Genomic DNA, 6,711 nt, shown 5'->3' on the forward strand with positions numbered 1-6,711 from the left:
GTGTATGACAATGATGATGATGATGATGGAGTTGTCTAGGCTTTTTGCCTATCTTTATACTCATGGAAAAACTTAAAAGACGTATCTTCTAGGATGATACAATGACGTGGTTTAATTTTGCTGCTGGTCGGGTAGATTGAAGGTTTAGGAACAGCAAGCGCTGTAAGGTTATCAAAGCAAATTTCGTCGAAGTACAGGATAGAAACGATAAAATTGCCGCTCTGGAAAAGACAACATGGTTCCATTTCCGTTTGATGAAAACCGGTTTTCTTTTTCTGACGGACCATCTACTAGTTGACCAGTTGTGTACAAATCCTAAGAGCGATATGATGTCTGAAAGTGACACAATGTTCAACGAGCGAGATCAGAAATGCGCCGATGAACAACTCATGCTTTCTATCGATCCAAGTTATGACAACAGGACCATTGCCAGCACCCTCAAAATGCAAATCTGGCCAGTCCAACGCTTGAAGTTACAGCTCCACGCATCGGACGACCCTTGGTTATGATCTTTGGTGTAGTTTCAAGTGAGGGCCACATCATGTCACCCCACATCTTCAAAGTCGACTTGAAAGTCAATATCAAAGTATAACCTGGATATGCTGAAGAGTATGGTGATCCCTGATGCAATCAGATGGGAGCTGGCAGACCCTGGGTGTGGCAGCAGAATTCGGCACCGGCCCACAAGTCCAAAGAGACCCAGGATTGGCTTCAGAAGGAGTGCTACGTGTTTTTACCCTTGTAGTTCCCTTTCTCCCCCAGCCTGAATACGCTGGATTATTTCCTTTGGTCATACACTGAGAACATCACCAACATGACCTCCTACAACACCAAAGCCAGTCTGATCGCCGCCATCCAGCGAGTAATCGCAGATCTCCCGACGGCTTTTGTAAAAAAAATATACTCCCAGTTCCAGACACATGTCGGTGCGATGATTAAGGCTGAAGGCGGTTACATTAAATACATGTCAGCTCTACTGCATAATTAAATTACCTGAATTGATTTTTTTCAATAAAATTTTAAAAATAAAGCTCTAGTGTTGTTTTCTTTAGGGCGACAAATTTATCGTTCTACCTTGTACATGTCAGAAATGTCATGTCACGTTGCGGGGATGGGATAGGGCCTAGAGCTTTGCAGACAGTGCAGGACATATTAGGTTAGATTTATTATATTTTTGCGCCCTGTCCATCAAGAAAGCAGTGAATGTTGGTGCGCCATCCCAAATATGGAGACAGTACTTCTAAGAGCTCAAAGAATTGGAAAAAAGAGTAATCGTAGAAGAAGAAGAAGAAGAAGAAGAAGGAGGAGGAGAAAGAGAAGAAAAGAAATCATTCAAAGAAGAAGAAAGCAGGAAAAAAAGAAGAAAAAAGACGAGATTGATGTAGCATAACAATAAAACAAAGAGGGGGAAAGGAGGAGGAGGAGGGGGAAGACATCATTAGACTAATATCAAAGTAGGCGAAATATTTCTTTTAAAAAGAACAAAATTAATCCCAAGTTAGAAGACAAATGGCGTCACGAATACAGAAATGAGACTTAAAAAAACAAAATGGCGAAAATGTTGAGCAAATATTTACCCAACTGCGAAATCTGAAGACGTTCGTTCATCTTACATCAGATTTTATTCGTTCTTTCTTTTCTGACATCTTTGTTATTCTTTTGTAATTCATCTTTTCGGCGAGGATTTTCCTATTTAGGGGTTGGGCAAGTAGGGTATTATTTTTACTAAGAATGCATTTCTTGTGCCACTTTTCACAAACTATAGCATTTTCGGAATTGAATCGACGCCATTTTTGTTTGTTTCGGATCTAACTTATTGATTGAAAATATTCATCCCCGTAGCACGCTACCATATGATTTTCTGATCCAACCATTTGCACCGGAAACATATAAACGCAGATAGTGTGTAATTGGACTTATTAATAACATAACAGACTATGTAATCACCCATACACAGTTCGAGTTCTTGCGAATCTATTATATGTAGTAATTTATTACTTGTTAATGTTTTACAGTATGGAATTGCTGGTAGGTTTAGTGGTTACTGAAGACATTTATTTGCTTTTTTTTTAAAATAAAGTGTAGATATATGTACTTGTAGGGAATGAAAATATAAAATAATGTTTCATTTTTCGTTGAGATGCTTGACGAAATTAACCTGTAATAATTCCATTGGCTTTTATACATTTTCTGTTTTTAATTTTCATTTCTTGTCGTACTGCCACCTGGAATAAACCACCTAAACAAATTGGTTTTAAAGAATAACATAAACATAATTTAAAACTTTAGGTTGAGATTAATTTGGCATATAAATTTAACGTAATACTAGCAGGGCTATCCGGTGTTACCCGGAGCCACGAAAAAAAAAATAAACGTAGAATGTGTGTAACATATTTATATCAAAACTTTTATCTTTCTCCCCTCCGCTCTATCCGTCTCTAAATTTTGTGTTTGTAGAGGATTGTTGTTATGAAAGTTTAAAATAATAACTTAGTTTTTGGTAGAGGGCTCGGTGAAATTCATCTATAAATATCCCGTAGACTATAAACTGACATTTACAGATTTTTGTGTCTTTGTTCTATTTAGTTTTCATTGATTTTCCCACTGCCGCCCGCACTGAACAGCCTAAGCAACTTGGCTTCAAAAAATAAAATAAAAAGAAGCGAAGCATGCATGGTACCCCGTGAGTGCACAGTGAACGAGGCATAAAAAATGACTAAGTTTAGCATCCCCCCGTCCCCAGGGGACGTCAAATCCTGGTGAAAATGAACAAAAGGTGCAGTTTTAGGTCTTAACATATATAAATTTAAGTTCTGCACCATGCAAAAAAAAATAAATGAATAAATAAAAAAAAATGACTTAGTCAGTCATTTGCACACTCCATTTAGCCCCAAAAGTCCCCAAAGTCTTGACATATTTAAATTTGAGTTCGGCACCCTGCAAAACTGCTACCTAGACATACATAGAAAACTTTAGACAAATATGGTAAAATGATCCGAAAAATGGAATGTTTCTATTAGCCCTAAAAGAGCCACTGGGGCACACCCAAGAGTTATCGCGAAGTATAGACAAACAAAATTATATAGAAATCAGTTAGTTAAAACTTTTCAGAAGGTTTTATAAAAATCCAAAGCATTAATTTTTTTTTAATAAGCACAAAAGTGTCACTTTTAGACATTTTAACCCTAAAGACACTCCTACGGGAACAACCGAGTGTTCCCGGAAAATCCGTTCTGTTACTTTTTTACTCATATCATGTTTAATGTTTGTGCAAAATTTCAAAAAAATTCCAAGTCGTAGTTATTTCGAAAAGTGTGGACAGACGAACGGACGAACGGACAAGGGTGAATTTACAGGTCCACACTCTTTTTGTCGAGTGACCAAAAATATTTTAAACTTGAGATTAAAATCAGTTTGGCATATAAATTTGGCGTAATACTAACAGCGCTACTCAGCGTTACTCGTGGCCAACATACACGTAGAATGTGTCTAACATATTTATTTCAAAACTTCTAACTTTCTCCCTTCCTCTACATATGTCTAACAATTTTTCTTCCTCTTCCTTGTTTCCCCCCTCTCCCCAACCATCTCTTTCTCCACCACTTAGTCCATTCTCTTATATTTATGTATTGAATAAAACAATAACAACACTGTCAATAGTGATAATGATGCATCTAACACCAGTCTCTTCCCTCTGTACAGGGTTAATGAAAAGTCTCCAACTTAATAAGTCGCACACTATCAACCAAGCTTCAACTCCTGTCCCATCACCACAAAGTTGCATCTCTGTGCCTGTTTTACAAGTATTTTAATGGAATGTGCTCTGATGAACTCGTACCCTTGTGACCTTTCCCTCGCCATAAACATCCTCAACTAACCCAGCAGGCGGCAAAATCCCACCTTGTTTGAAGTGAAAAAGAGTAATAAAAAAGAAAATGATGAAAGACATTAACAAATTTTATATAATGAAAGGCACGAGCCCTAAACTTTACCCAGTAAAACAGTAACTTTTTATTTAGTCAACATAAAAATTATTATTGGAGCTAACAACTGAACTAATCTCTTTGGACTTCTGATTACAAAAAATGGTTCGTAGAGAAAATTCAGCTGATTTTCTAGCACACTCTTTTATAGTTAAAGAAAATGGGTTTCCATGCATGTTTTCTGATTAATCTAATGTATAAAACTCAATGTGTCTGTGTGTCTGTCTGTCTCCATTTTTTTTAAAGTGCATCTCTACCAAGACACAAGGTCGAGGCAGCTCAAATTGCAGCATTTTTTTTTTGTTTTTTTTTGTGGACCGTTGTTTTATATACAGATAAAAGTGACCTTGAGTATGCCTGTCTGTGTGAGGAACGGTCTCTACAAAACTACAACGTCAATTTCTGGTCTGCAGCCTTGAAACTTAATATATAATGGATTTGAACCCGTGGAAAAAATTCGATTGGTATTTAGTCGATAAACATAGCTGCAAAATTGAAAGGAAATTGGGACTCAACAGGCGTAAGTCGACGGAAAGTGCTGTGTACGCATGCGCACATACACATTTATACGTTTAAGTCAGTTCATTTTAATGTTTTTATCCATTTGACGAGAATACAAATGGCAATGATTAAGGTGCGGGCACCATATGTTTTAGTTTCGATTCTATCTAATTGTTTTTACTTTTGGAACCATTACTATATATTGGGTACAAGCGCCATGATCAGAATGTCTCACTGTTTTAAAAATGTGTGTGGAAGGTGATGGCGAAGTATAAACATGTCAGGCTTCAGCGTATTATTATTATTATTATTGTTATTATTATTATTATTATTATTGTTATTATTATTATTGTTGTTATTATTATTATTATTATTATTGTTATTATTATTATTATTATTATTGTTGTTATTATTATTGTTATTATTATTATTGTTGTTATTATTATTATCATTATTGTTATTATTATTATCATTATTATTATTGTTATTATTATTATTGTTATTATTATCATTATTATTATTGTTGTTGTTGTTGTTATTATTATTATTATTGTTATTATTATTGTTGTTATCATTATTATTATTATTGTTATTATTATTGTTATTATTATTATCATTATTATTATTATTATCATCATCAGTATTAATACTATTATCATTATCATTATTATTATTATTATTATTATTATTATTATTATTATTATTATTGGAGTTTTTCACACAGGCCACCATTAAATATTTCTATTTGAGAACAACCTGTGGTATTCTCTGGGATCTGAGTGACAACAATTCCCTTCAGATTTCTAATGCTATCCAATTATTTCGATAACCTTTGCAAATTTATTTGCGTTATCGCAACAGCCATCTACCATTGGTTTGTCGTTGGTAGCGACCACTTGTCTTCACTGGAATTTGGAAGGCAACACGCCTTTCACAGGTCTCAGTTCTCTTCGCACTCATCAAGTGGAGGTCTGGCTAGTGCTCTTCTTCCTCGGTCTTCTAATCCTCCTAGAACGTCCTCGATTATTGGATGTGATATCAGTTGATGGCGACACCCTTTTTTGAGTAGAGAGGGTAACTTACAATTATACAATTTCAGTTTTATTGATTATCTGTGGTTATTAGTATTAGTAGTATTAGTAGTGTTAGTAGTATTAGTACAGAGTGTCAAATACGTTACTGAAGTGGTTTGAACTTAAATAGATTCTTTATTTGAATGATATCTTCTGTAATTTTTACATAATCGGACTTAGACTTCGGAAAATGTTTAAAAACTGCAAACTTCAAACAATATTTAATTATGAAAAATAATGTCTTTTAAATGTTGTCTGTTTTCAGATTTGCATATTTGTGCTCTTTCCAAACATATTGCAGAATCTCTGGATTGCGATTTAACTCCCTTATTTAATTCCTGATGTTTTCCTTCAATTCTTGCAGGATTTAGGGTGTCCAAAACGTCACTGCCGGAATGGAAGGAAAACATCATAAACGAAATAAGAGACTTGAATCGTAACCCAGAGATTCTGCAATCTGTAATGAATAATGTTTTCAAAAGAGCACAAATATGCGAAGCTGAAAATGGGCGAGATTTAAAAGACATTATATTTTCATAAATAAAACTTGTTTGAACTTTACATTAAAATCAACAAAAAACAATTTCCCAATGTGTTAGTCAGATTGTGTTAAAATTACAAAAAGATATCATAAAAACTAAAAAATCTATTTAAGTTCAAAACCCTTCGGTGACTTTTTGAACAGGCTGTATTATTATATAGATAGATAGCTATATAAGTCTTATTGAAAGTTTCTTTCTCTTCAACAAAAAAAGACGATCGAAAGCTACGAAAAATGAAAGTTTTTCGTTCTATTGTATAAACCTTTTGTAAATAGACGAACTGATCATCACGAAAGTCGACGACAAAGGACTCCTTCAGAAGGGCAAAACTATGTTTTTTTGTTTCGTGAAGGTTTGTTTGTCTAATGGCGGTAAACTGGAACGCCGATGAGTGACACGTTTATGATATGCTTAAGCGAGAAACACCGGGGTAAAAAAAAAAAAAAATGGCGACGATGCGGGCCTGTTTATGAGCGTCTCCGACCGCCATAGCAACGGATTGACACGGGAGATATTTGGCTTCAAAAGATATGGCGAAATCTTGGACATATGTTTCAAGCAATAGGACAACCATTTCGGTTTGTTGTGGTCAGTTTGTGCCTTTGTCCTTTT

The sequence above is a fragment of the Euprymna scolopes genome, chromosome 39 (assembly GCF_053919585.1).
Source record: "Euprymna scolopes isolate OS-2025 chromosome 39, ASM5391958v1, whole genome shotgun sequence".
NCBI classification, from domain to species: Eukaryota; Metazoa; Mollusca; class Cephalopoda; order Sepiida; family Sepiolidae; genus Euprymna; species Euprymna scolopes.